The 16781-nt window shown below is 45.4% G+C and overlaps 1 long non-coding RNA gene across 2 annotated transcripts; it reads left to right on the top strand.

The window, feature by feature from the left end:
• The first annotated feature begins 7865 nt into the window (after positions 1-7865).
• Positions 7866-16705, top strand: LOC141023337 (uncharacterized). 2 transcript variants are annotated; one of them, XR_012184412.1, is made up of 4 exons: positions 7866-8589; positions 9341-9408; positions 10466-10547; positions 16470-16705. It is a non-coding gene; the product is annotated as an uncharacterized lncRNA (long non-coding RNA). The 2 variants fall into 2 exon arrangements; XR_012184411.1 differs by lacking the exon at positions 16470-16705 and adding an exon at positions 15920-16422 and having other exon boundaries at positions 7867-8589.
• The last annotated feature ends 76 nt before the right edge of the window (positions 16706-16781 follow it).

A 16781-nucleotide genomic window follows, 5' to 3' on the forward strand; every position in this document is an offset into this window, starting at 1 on the left:
GAGGATGACATGACTTCCTCAAAGAATGATGTTGGTGAGTAATTTAATATTCTCTTATTTTGGTTTCAGCATTTAAAACAAATCCAACAAAAAAATTGAGAGAAGGTAATATGACTCCTTCAATACAAAAGAGCTGGAAAATGATTTATATGTTATTTGCATTTTTCTCCGGAGTTCGAAAATATTTAATGGGACATTTTATAAGTGTCAAAGTAAAGTTTACGAAAATATTATATGTACTTTTCATAAGTAATTTTGGACTGGAAAAATATTTACTATTCTCTATATTAATATATATATACTTTTGCAAATGTTCTGGTATTATTTATAAAATGATTTGGTTCATTTTTTGAGCCACAGTCATTTTTGTAAATAAAATAAATATAGGAAATCCTAAACCTACTACACTAAACCTACCCAGGAGCTATTTGCCGAACAGCGGAAGCAGCGCAGCGGGCAGCAGCAGAGGGCCCAGCAGGCCGAAGCCGAGCAGCAGCCAGCGCCCAGCAGGGGCAAAATTTCATGTTTTGACCCTTTTGTCAAACAAAATCGAGATCTGACCCCAGTTTGAAAGTTTTTCGAGATCTGACCCTTTTGCTACCGCCAGGCCTTCAGGCAGTAGGGTTGCACAGTCTACCGCCGCAGGTTCTGACAGTAGGTGTGGCTGACGACCGTTAAACCATTAACGGCTGCTTACGGACCTACCGCCATAGGCCACGGCGGTAGTCGGCACAAACCTACCGCCGAGAGCCCTGGCGGTAGGTTATCATAGTGGCATGAAGTTAACTGCTTTGATTTTGTCTTCAATTTTTTTGCCATAGACATAAGAAACAATAAGCACAATTTCATAGACATAAGAAGTTTGATCACATCCAAATAGTTTGATCACATAACGTAGTTTGATCACATCAAAATAGTTTTGCCATTACGAACTAAGAAACAAGTACCAAATAACATAGTTTGATCACATAACATAGTTTGATCACATCCAAATAGTTTCACGAAGCCAACATAAGAAGTTTAACAAGTTCAACGGTCATCGACCACATAAAAGGTTTCATCCATAGGTAGCAATCAAACATGACGATCATCAGCAGCCACACGCATATATAGTTCTAGATGATATCGATGACGATCATCATCTTCAAGCCTTGACGGTGGGTGTTCCTGATAGTAATTAGGATGGCCTGTCCAACATGAAGATTCTTGTCAACGAGGAAGCTCTTCCACCCAACCGAGCTTAAGTGTGTGCGGCCGTCCGTGTCCACGCCGTACGCACAAGTAGTGACGGAGCCCCTTGTGGGAAGGCGTATTCCAGCATAGCCTTCTTCATCAGCCTCGATGCCACAACTCTCAGATAGGCTCTTTGGCAATTTCTGAATATGAAAAACATATCAATTAATAAGTATGGATTATCTAAACTATTAACGGTTCCTTGGATTCTACACTAATAACATACCATGACATGTCGATCGATCATGGTACTTGCCAGACGGGTCACAAATGGCACCCCGACCAAGTCAGCACGTGGCAGAAAGTTGTCCCATAGGTTGCACACCTCCTGATCGCTCAGCCACACTCTTTGAGCACAGATGGCTTCCTCAAGTGGGTCTTCATAGTCATCATCCTCATCAAGTGGTGGTGGTGGCGCCATTTTCCTTATATAAGTATTGATTGGATAAAGTTAATTAAACATCAATATTTGTTCTAATGCAAGCATTCATCATATATAGGTAGATTCCACCTAAATCAATGGAGATATATAGCAAAACAAATATCTACAATATTCACACAATAAATCATCACATATGGCTATAAGAAAGACTAAACCTAGGGTTCATCTAGGTTCTAGGGTTCATCTAGGTTCTAGGGTTCATCTAGGTTCTAGGGTTCATCATATCAACTAGAGAGGGTTCCTCATATGGCTATAAGAAAGACTAAACCTAGGGTTCATCTAGGTTCTAGGGTTCATCTAGGTTCTAGGGTTCATCATATCAACTAGAGAGGGTTCCTCGTATGGCTATAAGAAAGACTAAACCTAGGGTTCATCAACTAGGTTCATCACATTGCAATCATCTAGGTTCTAGGGTTCATCATATCAACTAGAGAGGGTTCCTCATATGGCTATAAGAAAGAGGATTGATTTGACTCAAACTAATTGGGGGATTGGAGGAGCTTACCTTCCTCTTTCCGTAGTCATCTCGATCCGCAAAATCCGTGAATCAACGAAGAAGATCGGAGTGGGGAAGTGGAGGAGATGAGAAAATGGGCGAGAGGAAGAAGAAGGCGGCTGGGTGGGTGGGGATTAGGTGTTGGGGTGGGGTGGGCGGGCGGTTGGGTTTATAAATGCCCAAACCCTACCGCCACACACTAAGGCGGTAGGTCTGTACAACCTACCGCCATCAGACCCGGCGGTAGGGTGCCTCCCCCCACGGCCCCTTCTGTGACCAAAAAATCAAGCAACGCAGCGGTAGGCTTGCACACCCTACCACCGAGGCCCTAGGCAGTAGGATCCTACCGCCAAGCACCCTGGCGGTAGGGTGTGCAACCCTACCGCTGCGCTGCTCGATTTTTTGGTCACAGAAGGGGGGCGTGGGGGGAGGCACCCTACCGCCGGGTTTGATGGCGGTAGGTTGTACAGACCTACCGCCTTAGTGTGTGGCGGTAGGGTGGCCCAGTGTGCATTTTTTGCACCTTCTAACTTCTTTTGTCTTCAATTTTTGGCGGACAACATTTAAACAGCACCTGTATGACATATGAAGCACACAATGTATGATATATGATGCACACACCACAAATCTATAAATAAGGTAGGTTCGATACATAGCAAATAGACATCCATAAATGTTTTCACCAAGTTATACATAGCAAATTAACGAAACCGTTTCACGAGCAAATCCATATGGTTCACGAAGCAAATATGCAAGTTTTTAGTTCAACGACACGGCAGCAACTTCAGTCCTTCCTTCCCCTCTTCGACTTTCGGTCCTCGTTATCCTTGGATCGCTTCTCGGCCGTCGTCTTCTTGCAGGCCGTAGGATGTGCTTTCTGAAACGGGGATGGACTCTTCCAATCCTTCTTCGGCACATTCCTCTTCTCGCGCTGGGTTGGCTGAGTTGCTGGAGGTCCGTCGTCATCATCGTACTCCTCCTCCTCCTCATCGTCCTCTTCCTCTTCCTCACCATGTTCTTCTTCTGCGCCCTCTTCTTCATCTTCCTCTGCATCATCATCGTCGTCGCTCTCCTCCTTGTCATCTTGAACCGCCCTAGACGACGAGGCTACATGGCTCGATGAAGCGAGGCTACGCATCGGTGCATAAGGAAAAACATCCTCGGTGTTTGTAGCGCACCCAAGCAGGCCCACAAGCCGGCGTGCTTTGTTGACGTATTTCTACAATGATAACGAAACAATATGAACTTCTCGAATGTCCAATGATAACGAAAATGAACTCCATATTACCTTCACCGTTTCCCTCAACTTGTTATCACTAGCTCGAGTCCCAGGGACAGCACTAAGCGCATCAGAGGCATGAAAAATGCTTTTGTTCAGCTCCGAAGACTGCAAAGTCATAAAATGAGTCAATAGCACTAAAAGCTGATTTCCTCCAACCGTTGGTTCAAAAGAGGTAAAAACAACATACCACTCTGTTCATGAGGGGTTCGTACTCCCTAAACCCGCCTTGAAGCTGTCTGATGCTCTCGTTGTAGGCTTCATTCTCTGAGGCGTCATCGAACAGGTCTTTGGCATCTGCTGTCGTCCACTGGGGCCTCAGACGTAGAAGATGCTTGATGCCATCATCGTACCACATCATGTGATCCTCGTACTCGTCCCAGTCAATCACTCTCCACTCCGTGTCTTTGCGTCCTTTCCACTCGTTCCATTCCTTCACGTATCTCGCATGTTCGGCTTCCCAATCCGTGATTGATTGATTCTTCTGCCTGCTCATCCTGCAATGCATAAGAAAGAATGTAAAACACCCTTCTTTTATGAATGTAAAGCATCAAAACAAGAACTTAGAATCGATGAGGACGGCTTGTGGTACTCGCAGGTGTAGGTCGTAGCCACCGGTATCGTGGCCGGCTGGTGGTGTGTGTTGCGCCTTACCAAATTGTGCGGCAACGCGCTGTGGCAAGTGGTACTCCACGGCATAGACACAAATCATGGGCACGATGCACCGGAAGAGAAGCCGGTCCTGCTTGCACATGATGTTCAGCTCGAACCCCCACTCTCGATCATCACTATACGGCCGCCAAGTAACCTATAACCAAACAATGTTAGGCTCAAGTGAAAGTGTTATCGAAACAATGGTAAGCTCAAGTGAAAATGTAGTTCTTATACCTGGAAAGGCGTGAGAGCATCAAGCTCGTTGCTGAAGACCTTGTATAAGGCCTTCGATTCGCCCGTGTAGACACGCACCACGTCCCAAGCGTATGTGACGGTCGGGTTCCGATCATCTTCGTCATCTTGGCCATAGTCCGTCCATGCACGCGAGCGCAGCTTCTCCGGACGGCCCACTGGGATTCGCTCCCACATCCAAATGGAGAGGCCCCATACACATCCACACATACAGGACGTGACTTCCGCTCTCTAGGTCACGTCGTCAAGCTACAAACCATGTTAAGATGATAATATGTCAAAATGTAAAGCAGCACACGCCTGATATTTGAAAGAAAGTGATATTCACTTACCGAACGGTATAGGTAGGCGAGTCCGGCGGGCCCCCAGCTGTACCCCGCATCCCAGTCCTTTAGGAAGTCGAGATACATCCATAGGGCAGAGTTCTCGGAGCAGTCCGGAAACACTACCTCCGTGAGAATGTACCACAGGTAGGCCCTGGCGTACTGCTCCACCACCCGGGGCTCGGCATCTTCCGGGCACTTGCTCCGGTGCTCGAGGAGCCATGACAGCGGTATGCCAGAAGTCTGGTTGCTCTTAGGGGGGAAGGCAGTCGCCAATGAGGCTGACAACCCTCTCGTGCCAGTTCGCCCTCTCCACTCTTCCTGTGAGAGCACGACCCTCGAGCGGTAGTGCCGTAATCATCGCCCAATCCTCGAGGGTCACGGTCATCTCCCCACATGGAAGATGAAAGTTGTGCGTCTCTGGCCGCCACCGGTCGATCAAAGCCGTGAGAGCTGAGTGAACGAGCGTCGGCGGCTTACGCTTGAACTGCAGGACGAAACCCAATAGTCGGGCTCTCCTGAAGAACGGTGCGTACCGGTCATCGTACTCCATCTTAACCGTCGTCTTGTGAGCCCTCATCCGCAGTGGCGGCAGCATCTGTGAAAATCAATAACCAAAGCATAATTAGCATGGACATAATAGTTAGCAACTTGTTTTCATCAATTCGAATGATTTGGTTTAAAATGGTAATTACCACTCCATTCTCAATGAAACGGGCACGGTGACGCTTGTCGAACCTAGGGTCAAGCATTGTGTACTTCGTGCCAATGTCGTCCGCCAGAGGTGGCCTCCTAAAAGAATTGCATAAGCATATCAAAAGATTTTTCAACATGAACTAGGGTTCAACATTAACTACGAAACATATCGATGCATAACAAAAATTAATCACATCCAACAGAACCTATGAGTTCAATCTTTGAATAATCATATATCAAGATTATCATGAACATGAACTAAATACAATACATATATCAAGAACTAAATAAAATACTTTTATGAAGATGCAATCACCATGGTTCAAATGCATCATAACACATATTTCTCCAACAACATCCAACATGCATCATCTCATATTTTGTTAAAAATAAAAAAAATGAACTAGGGTTCATCTTGAGGATTCATACACTACATATAACAAATATATCAAATATTCATCTCCAATATTCATCATACACTACATCCAATACTTGCATCATAGCATAGGAACATGCATCATCTATCATAACAAATACCTCCAACATCCATCATATAAAAAAAATCAAATCAACTATGAACTAGGGTTCATCTTAACACAACCATACCAACTATTCAATATAGTTCATATCTAACACAATATAACATCTAGAATCAACCTAAATCAATCCTAGGATTTTTTTTTCAAATAGGAGTGATTTGAATCGAATAATGCGACGAATCGAAAGGTGTTTGATTAAAACTTATTGGAGGGATTGAAGGAGCTTACTTTTCTTTCTTCGGGGCCATCTCGATCCGCAAAATCCGTCAAGAAACGAAGAAGGTCGGAGGGGGGAGTAGAGGGGATGAGAGAGGGCGAGTTGGAGCAACTGCTCTGTTCTTCGTGGTGGGGGCGGCTGGGTGGGGGAGAAGGGGGAGGGGGCGGCCGGCCCGCGCTTTATGTATGTCCACACCCTACCGCCAGAGCCTCCGGCGGTAGGTTTAGACATCCTACCGCCGGGCGAAGCGGCGATAGGGTGTGACGGAGGGGGCACGGAGGCCGTTATCGTTGCTGACGTGGACAAGTTTGCTACCGCGGCAGGTCTTGGCGGTAGCCTATAGGATCCTACCGCCATGCCTCGTGGTGGTAGGGGAAAGGGTCAAATCTCGAAAAACTTTCAAACTGGGGTCAGATCTCGATTTTGTTTGACAAAAGGGTAAAAACACGAAGAGTAAAATGCATTGGTGGTCACTAGACTTGTCGTGTACGTTCACTTTGGTCACTGTACTCAAAAATACAGTTTATACGGTCACTAAATACGAGTTGTGGTGATTATACGGTCACTGTCACATCGTATATCTTCGTATTTTGTTGAGTTGACTAGTCAAACAGTTTGAATGATGCCTCCTCAGCTCTCTTTTTTTCTCTGTACCGACGCAGGCAAAATAAAATAGTGATGCGGTGGGGATTCGAACCCCAAACAGTATACACTTATAACAACCGTCACGATTCCTTATTATACATTAGCGTGCATGCACACCGTGCACACACAGTATGCGGCAATTTTAGCAAAAATAAATTTGAGCTGAATTTTAGCAATTTTAAACTAAAGATATGCATGAAAATGTTGTGTAGATGCAACACACACGAAGTGTTACAGAGAATTTTTTGCCGCTACGTTCAAGTTCCGTGGTATTTTTTCTCTTATATTGAGATTGTTTCAAGTCAGCCGAAACATCCTAGTGTACCTCATGATCGAACTGACGGTTGCGCCATTCAACATGTACTTTCCAATTGCATACTAAGCAGCCCTGTCTACCTTGGTTTCGTGCCATCCCACCAACGCTTACATAGCGGCGAGCTAGCTATATGCAAGAAATAGAAACGAGGCCATGCAAGTGTACAAGGCTGGGGGTTCACGCTACATGCTCTCTTAATCTGTGACGAAACTGAAGAAATATTAGCGCCTAGCAGCCGGAACGTGCAACTTGATTAACAGACTAACAGGGTAAATGAAAAGAGCTTGAGAGTTGAGAGGTGCATCAGAGTAATTGGACTGGAGAATGAATTATGTATTGATGGGATGATAATAATACGCAGATATCACAAGCACGTACAATATATGCATACGCACACAACCACAAATATGCACGTACCCATACAAGCTCAAGCACAGCATGCATGCACAGCCAGCAACAAACGACGTGTCATGGTTGTCACATGAATGCATAACGTTACAGCAGGATGCCTTTCTCCAGTTTAGACACAGGGAGAGGTGAGCACAGCGGGCTAGCTTGCTGACATCCTAGCGCTATGTTTGGGGTTTGATTTCATACTATGTCACTATTTTATTTTGCCTCTACTTCTTTCTTTCACTCACAGACAAGTGGGTCTGCGTCCATAGAGAAAAAAAGAGCTGATAAGGCATTATTCAAACTGTTTGACCGGTCAACTCAATAAAATACGAAGCTATATGAAGAGACAGTGACCGTATAATCACCGTAACTCATATTTAGTGACCGTATTGACCATATTTTTATGTACAGTGATTAAAGTGGACGTATACGACAAGTTTAATGACCACCAATGCAATTTACTCAAGCACGAAATTTGGCCCGCAGCAGGCCACAACCTGGTTGTCTCTGTGTTTTTTGTTTTTCCCTTCTCTCTGTTCAGCCGACAAGCAGGCCCCACCTGGTTGTCTTCCATCTTCGCTCGGTCTCCTCCTCCTACACGTCAGCGCCGCCGCTGCAGGGTCGGACCACGCTCGATTCGCCCGATCCCTAACCGCCTCCATCGAATCCGTGGGCACATATCGACTCCTCTTGATCCCGTCGACCAATTCCAGCACTGCGTGCTCGCGACCCACCTCAATTTCGAGCTCCTCGATCTCGCCGGTCTCCGCTTCGCCATCAGGCTTCGCTGGTCGATTCCGTCGCCTACAGAGGTCCCCGACGACCCCCCTACAGCTCTTCCTTTCCCTCCCTCTGCTCCGCGTCGCCGTCGCCACTTTCCCCTTGAGTAGAGCACCGGATTGAGCACACGCATCAAGAACTGAAGCTCCAGAACTCCGCAAGAATTCGTGCACATCGCCACCGCCTCCCTATGAAGAGATCGCCGTCGCTGTCTACACCAAAGCCACTTCTGTACCATGCCTCCCCCGCGCGTCATCTCTGCATCGCCGGAGAAGCCCCGCTGCCTACACCCGAAGCCGCTGCCGTCTTTCTCTGTTTTTGGTGAGCGCACGTGCAGAGTCATTTCGGCCAATCACGTGATGACACTCGGCGATATGCTACAGTAGTCGCATATAAAAAATCATGTTTTGGATAGATTTTCACATATCTTTTTTCGTTTAAATATATCTCCTGATCTGTTTAGTCAAATTGAGTGATTCTTTTTCCTATGTAATCGTGTGGATCAGTAGAATGCAATAGGACCAAGATTTCAAACTTTTGAACTATTTAAATTTGAGCAATTCAAATTTGAACTCATACTTTCATTTGATCATATCCTATGAACCGTGACACCTCTTCAACTGATTCCTTTTTCCTATGAACATCTGTACCAAATACTTACTGATCATATCCTGTAAACTCAAATTTCAAATACTTTTGACCTGTTTGAACTTAAATTTAATTCAAACTCCAATTCGTTATAACTTGAGTAGTAGTGCTCCTATTCAATCCATTCTTTTTGCAAATGAACACCTATGTCATATGCTTTCTGTTCAACAACATGTTTGTTGTATTCCATATAATTTCGAGCCTATTTCATATTATCTCAAATATAATCCTAAATAGTAATTTTTCAATGTCAGTTGATTCCTTGGAGTTGATTTCACCCGTCACCTTATAGCACATCGAGACCTATATTATATATTAAAACCTATATATATTGTTTTGTTTAACCTTGCCATATTTGTTTTATCGTTCTTTTGATTCTTCTGTATGGCATGGTTATTTATTTGGATTCTTCTGTTTACGGTAGATTGCTCGGAGCATGATGAGTAGAATTATGAGGATTGTGAGTGCGACGATCTTCATCAAATAAACCAGGCAAGTTACACCTTGATCATCCTTTATCCTATTGCTTTTATATGCATGTAATCCTACATCACAATACCACATTAAGCATGTGTAGGAATATTATGGTAGTATGCTATTGCTATTGAGATGCAGTTAGTATGGCCTTATTGCAGATCAAGGTAGTTGTAGTTTTGCTATGCTTTGTAAACGGGGGTGGTTCGTGTATACATTGAGTTTATGTGGGGATTATATATATATAGCCGGTCTATTCTGCTAATATTAGTAGAATAGTTATTCTGATATCACTTTCGCACTGCACGCTCAAGGCAAGAGCACTGCACTTTCTGTGGCAAAGGTACTGCAATACATAGGCGAGTGAACTTCGTGTCGGGAAAAACTGCACGCGCTGTTTTTTGGTACCTTTTTCGCTCTAATTTTTAACTGTTTATCAGAATAAGGCGTGTAATATATGGTTGGACAGCTATAGATTAGGCACAACTTCGCTATGTTGAACAATTTTCGAGATTCGTCACGGTTTAAGAGCAGTTTTGAAAATGGTGTGACGCCCAACGAGTGACAACGAGCTTATTTTCGTGTTTTTTTTTCTAAACCGCTCGTCGGAATGAAGCAAATGATATGCCGTTGGAAAGATATCGTCGAGGCTCATCTTTTTCATATGTATTTCTCTAATTCGTTACGGTTTAAGAGCAATTTCAAATTTACTAAATCACCGAATTCTGTTTTTCATTTTTTTTTGAATTTTTCGGTACTGTTTTCGCTCCAGTTTTTTAACCGTTTCTCGAAATGATGCGTGTAATATACCGTTGAAAAGCCATGGACGAGGCACAACTTCCATATGTTAAAATGTTTTTGAGATTCCTTACAGTTTTAAGTTAATTTTAAAAATCGTGCGGCGGACGACAAGTGGCTGCAGACGTTTTTTGGTGATTGTTTACAAATCGCTCATCAGAATGATTCAAATGATACGCCGTTGGAAAGATATCGACAAGATGCAAACTTTTTCATGTAGACAACATTCTCTAATTCCTTATGGTTTAAGAGTAGTTTTAATTTTACCGAAATGCAGACACTGTTCTTCGCGACACCAATATCGACGCTTGATGAATGCACTGCTTCAGACTGAAAACCGCACTGCAATGTCTACAAAGGTAACTACATTATTAATATATTTTTTCTAACATTTTATTTTGTAGTTTCATCTAAACTACTAGGCCGAGTGTAGTGAACCGCACGCGGCGACGAAGTGCACTGCAACTCCTGATGCATTTTTCTTTATTTGAACACACGAGTACAATTTAATTTTTTGGTAGAAATGAACCTCGGGTGGGCATAAATCAAAACGAGTTGCATGGTTTTTCCTACTTGTTTTTTTTAAGTATAAAGGCATTTTGGACTACACGACTAGGGCCAGTGAACCTACATCAACGGTTCAAGTGTACTGATATTTTTTTATTTTGCATTGTGAACCACACAGATTTTATAAAGCGAACCACACAAATTTTTAACAATGAACTACAATATTTGAAAAAATGTACTTCTTCGATTCACCGAGCGCACTGCTTTTACAAAGAAAGATTTTACAAAGTAAAATTAGAGTGTTCTGCACTCCTGGGAAGTTTTTCTTTTCTTTCTTCCATTCTGTGTTCTGCACTGCAGGGACGAGAGTAGTTATCTGCATAGACTAGCGCACTACAGTAGGTGCACATGTGCACTGCACGTACAATGCAAATATCTTTCAGCAGGCATGTCCTCTGTTAGACTCTGTGTAATACAGTGCGTCCAGTGTTGCTGCAGTTCATACATAGGCAATAGGCATGGTGACAATATAATAAGAACAGTGAAAATGAATGGTCACTGCAAATGAATATGGACAAGTGTTGTCATTAGCAACAAAAAGCAAAAGATGAGCCAAAGCAAGCATGAATCCAAATCCACTGCAAACTCACTAATAATTCAACATTGCTGGAGCCTGGAGACACGTGAACCAAGATCCAGTGATCACTTTGGCTCCAGGGATAATGGACTATGGAGTGTGTTTGGATATATTTTGCTACTGTAGTTTGTTGGACCTGTCAGAGACTCAGAGTTGACGGCTCAGCCTAGTAGTAGCGTGCAAGACATCTGAAACAAGCATTGGATTTTTACAACTTCCAATGGCTGATCATACAAAACAAGACTGGCGGCAAAACTTGAATTTCACTGAAGTTGCAATATACAGCACAAGGGAATCGCAATGATGGTTGGATGTAGATATGCAGAAACTATAGACAACAAATCAAATGTACTACTAACGCTAAATCAAAGGGGTGTTTAGTAAAGACATCTGAGATTCAGTGGGTCAGGAAATAACTTAGGCGCTCCATATCTGGCTGGCCACCCTAGTGCAGTGCACTTCTCTCCTGCCGCCGGGGAACCGCAACAAGTTGGGGAGAGAGCTGCTTTTGGAGGCTCGTTGCCAAACTGTAGCAGCAGTGATAGTGCACAGCAGGAAGCGAGCAGCTTGTCAGATTTCTGTGTTGATGAGAATGTAGGGGGAGGGGGCGCTTTGACTAGAAACTGAATTGCGAGGCATAGAGCAGAGCAGTCAAATCTGAAGAGGTAAAAAAAATGGAAAAAACAAATCGAACAAACTGCACGTATGGAACTGGCCGAGGCGCATGCCCGCACAGCTGATGTCGCTCGGTCGAGCTGCACTGATGTCACCGGCGAAAGTGCACTGCATGCGCGCCCGCCACAGGATAGTGGTGCACATCGAACCGAACTGCACTGGAATCTCGCTGGTTGCCGATGCGTGTGGTGTCCACGGCCTCGAAAATTGACCCCGACGATGGGAAGGGTCGCACGACCTGAGAGGTAGGGAAGGGAAGTGGAGTAGGAGGGCGACGGAGGAATCTTGCTAGGATGCATGGGGGCGGGGTTGGCGGAGGTCCGCGGGAGCGCCGTCGGGCTTGGTTGGGGGCGGGGGCGTCGGACGGCGTCACGGGGCGGAGCCGAGGCCATGGGGGCTGGGCCTCCTAGGGCGGGGCCGAGGCTGTGGACGGGGTCGGGAGGCATCGCGCGGCAGGGAAGGGGCCGTTGACGCCGGCGAGCGCATGGCGGGGCAGTGGCCATGGCTGGAGCGGGGCGGGCCGGGGCCGTCGCTGGGCGGCGCTGCGGGTCAGAGGCGCGCGGGGGAGATGCGGGGCGGCACCAGACAGGAGGAGTAGGAGGCAGGGCGGCTCCGGCTGGGAGGAGGAGGAGGCGGCGACACCGGCCGTGAGGAGGAGGAGGCGGGGCGGCGTGGGGAAGGAGGTTGTGCGGCGGCGGGGTAGGAGGTGGTGGTCGTGGGGAGTGGACGGAGGGGCACGGGGAGAGAGGGGAGTTGGTGCCCGAACAGGATAAGGTGGTTAGTTTGTAGCTACAGGGATACGTGGGGTGTTAGCATAATAAGGTTAGTTGTTAGTAGAATAAGGGCCTTAAGGGGTGTTATTAGAATAGATCCATCCTATATATATATAACTAAATGAGTAGTAATTAGGGATATAATTCACCTCTGGGTGAAAGTGGTATTGTTTGGTCTTGAGGGAAGGCATCACGGGGTCTTGCACCTTTTCTAAGGCCATGCGCCCATGAGAGTGCATCCTAAGTGGACTGCCGTCGAGGTTCAAAAAGATCAGACAGACTTAGTGACTAGTAGCTTCCATGTACGGTCACTTGCTATATGGGCTCTTGTAGGATCGAAAGTATGTCTAGAGGGGGGTGATTAGACTACTTGACCAAATAAAAATCTAGTCTTTTCCCAATTTTAAGTCTTGGCAGATTTTAACAACTTTAGAACAAGTCAAGCAATCAAACTACACATGCAAGTCTAAGAGTATAGCAGCGGAATGTAAAACATTGCACATGAAGGTAAAGGGAGGAGTTTGGAGGGAGCAAACGCAATGTAGACGCGGAGATTTTTTTCCCTTGGTTCCGATAGGTGGTGCTATCGTACATCCACGTTGATGGAGACTTCAACCCACAAAGGGTAACAGTTGCGCGAGTCCACGAAGGGCTCCACCCACGAAGGGTAACAGTTGCACGAGTCCACGGAGGGCTCCACCCACGAAGGGTCCATGAAGAAGGAACCTTGTCTATCCCACCATAGCCATCGCCCATGAAGGACTTGCCTCACTAGGGTAGATCTTCACGAAGTAGGCGATCTCCTTGCCCATACAAACTCCTTGGTTCAACTCCACAATCTTGACGGAGGCTCCCAAGTGACACCTAACCAATCTAGGAGACACCACTCACCAAAAGGTAATAGATGGTGTCTTGATGATGAACTCCTTGCTCTTGTGCTTCAAATGATAATCTCCCCAACACTCAACTCTCTCTGGCAGACTTGGATATGGTGTAAAGATGATTTGAGTGGAAAACAACTTGGGGAAGGCTAGAGATCAAGATTTATGTGGTTGGAATGAAATATCTTGGTCTCAACACATGAGTAGGTGGTTCTCTTTCAGAAAATGTATGCTGGAAGTGCAGGCACGTTCTGATGGCTCTCCTCATAAATGAAGAGTGGGTGGAGGGGTATATATAGCCTCCACACAAAATCTAACCGTTACACACAATTTACCAAACTCGGTGGGACCGAATCAGAAAACTCGATCAGACCGATTTAGTTCATAATGTGACCGTTAGGCATTTCGGTGGGACCGACATGTCAACTCGGTGGGACCGATTCCATTAGGGTTAGGGCATAACGTAATCTTGGTGAGATCGATTACACAAACTCGGTGGGATCGACTTTGGTAATAAGCTAACCAGAGTTGGTCAGGCAAACTCGGTGGGACCGATTCGCTCATCTCGGTTGGACCGAAACGTTACGAAAGGGAAACAGAGAGTTTGCATTGCGAACCTGGTGGAACCGACCGCTCATCTCGGTTGGACCGAAACGTTATGAAGGGAAACAGAGAGTTTGCAATCCCATCTCGGTGAGACCGAGATCCCTATCGGTGAGACTACAGTGACTAGGGTTTCTGGCAGTGGCTATGTCAAGTGAACTCAGTGGCGCCGGATAGCTCAAGTCAACCTACACATGCAAGTCTAAGAGTATAGCAGCGGAATGTAAAACATTGCACATGAAGGTAAAGGGAGGAGTTTGGAGGGAGCAAACGCAATGTAGACGTGGAGATTTTTTTCCCAGGGTTCCGATAGGTGGTGCTATCGTACATCCATGTTGATGGAGACTACAACCCACGAATGGTAACGGTTGCGCGAGTCCACGGAGGGCTCCACCCACGAAGGGTCCACGAAGAAGCAACCTTGTCTATCCCACCATGACCATCGCCCATGAAGGACTTGCCTCACTAGGGTAGATCTTCATGAAGTAGGCGATCTCCTTCCCATACAAACTCCTTGGTTCAACTCCACAATCTTGACGGAGGCTCCCAAGTGACACCTAACCAATCTAGGAGACACCACTCTCCAAAAAGTAATAGATGGTGTGTTGATGATGAACTCCTTGCTCTTGTGCTTCAAATGATAGTCTCCCCAACACTCAACTCTCTCTCATAGATTTGGATATGGTGGAAAGATGATTTGAGTGGAAAGCAACTTGGGGAAGGCTAGAGATCAAGATTTATGTGGTTGGAATGGAATATCTTGGTCTCAACACATGAGTAGGTGGTTCTCTCTCAGAAAATGTATGCTGGAAGTGTAGGCACGTTCTGATGGCTCTCCTCACGAATGAAGAGTGGGTGGAGGGGTATATATAGCCTCCACACAAAATCTAACCATTACACACAATTTACCAAACTCGGCGGACCTCATCAAAAAACTCGGTCAGACCGATTTAGTTCATAATGTGACCGTTAGGCATTTCGGTGGGACCGACATGTCAACTCGGTGGGACCGATTCCATTAGGGTTAGGGCATAACGTAATCTCGGTGAGACCGATTACACAAACTCGGTGGGACCGACTTTGGTAATAAGCTAACCAGAGAGTTGGTCAGGCAATCTCGGTGGGACCGATTCGCTCATCTCGGTTGGACCGAAACGTTACGAAAGGAAAACAGAGAGTTTGCATTGCGAACTCGGTGGGACCGATCGCTCATCTCGGTTGGACCGAAACATTACGTAGGAAAACAGAGAGTTTGCAATCCCATCTCGGTGAGACCGAGATCCCATCGCTAAGCCTTTTGAGCAAGTAAGCCATTAAGCAACACCTCATCCCCTTTTAATAGTATTGGCTTTTCCTATGGACTCAATGCGATCTTGGATCACTAAACTGAAAGTGTAGAGTCTTGAGCTTGAGCCAATGTGTGTCCTTATCATTTTGAGGGGTCCACATTTCTAATCCATGCCATGCCAATCATTGAACTTTCTGAAATAGTCATCTTGAAGTAGCATTAGTTCAATGAGCTATATGTTGTTAGTAATTACCAAAACCACCCAGGGATAGTTGCCAGGTACTTTCGTTTCTTGGTGACAATTCTAATGTTCATGAGAATATGATGCTGCCTAAATTGGATACATTTGTGTTGATTACTAATGAAGGGCCTAGCATGGACAAGAGGGATGAACACTGGAGCAGGATCAAGCATGGGATGAAAACGCGCGCGATGGGATCCAGAAGGGCGTTTCTAGTGCATATTTGAGCACTTTGAAGCCTCCGTGATGACCTACAAGAACATGGACGAAATATACAAGATTCTTCTTCATGAATTTTGCCCATAGCTTTTTTTAGGTGCTGCGCCACTTTTTTTGGGCCAGGCCCATGTAATTTTGAAATACTTAAGTATAGGCTGTTTTTAGAGTCCGTATGTGTGGGGAAACAAAGTTAGGTATTGGTTTCGGACCCCTCTTACAAGGGGCCACTAAATCCCCCCTACTCCTCCATATATAAAACACTTAGGGCGCCATTTAGACTTTGGGTTTTGTTTAGATTTAAAGTTCGTCATAGCCGCAACTTCGCGTACTTCGTCTGTGTTCAATGACCAGACCAAGACGTCACAGAACCCCACCTTGATCAATAAATCTTTCCTCTTTTATTCGCAATATCCAGATTGGAATTTCAGTTTCTTGCTTGTTCTTCGTTTGCTTGCAGGAAATAGACCCTCGTGGTCAGGTTGATCGTGCTCTGACGTGGTCAATAACCTCTCGGAGTTGGTTTAGCGATTGCTAAGGCGCGACGTCCTCGCATGTTCGTAGTTGGATCGTCAAAGTCTACTCCACCAAAAACGATAGGTACCATCTCATCGGAAGACGGGACACCTTTGCCTGTATCAAGTGGTATCAGATTTCCAGGTTGCTTGGTGAGATTTTCCATTTTCATAGTTTATATCGAATGTGTTCTTTATACCTACAGTCCACAAAAAAGAAAAAAACATTTAGGGTTAGTTCCTCATATCCGATCCAA

Source organism: Aegilops tauschii, chromosome 5 (assembly GCF_002575655.3).
Source record: "Aegilops tauschii subsp. strangulata cultivar AL8/78 chromosome 5, Aet v6.0, whole genome shotgun sequence".
NCBI classification, from domain to species: Eukaryota; Viridiplantae; Streptophyta; class Magnoliopsida; order Poales; family Poaceae; genus Aegilops; species Aegilops tauschii.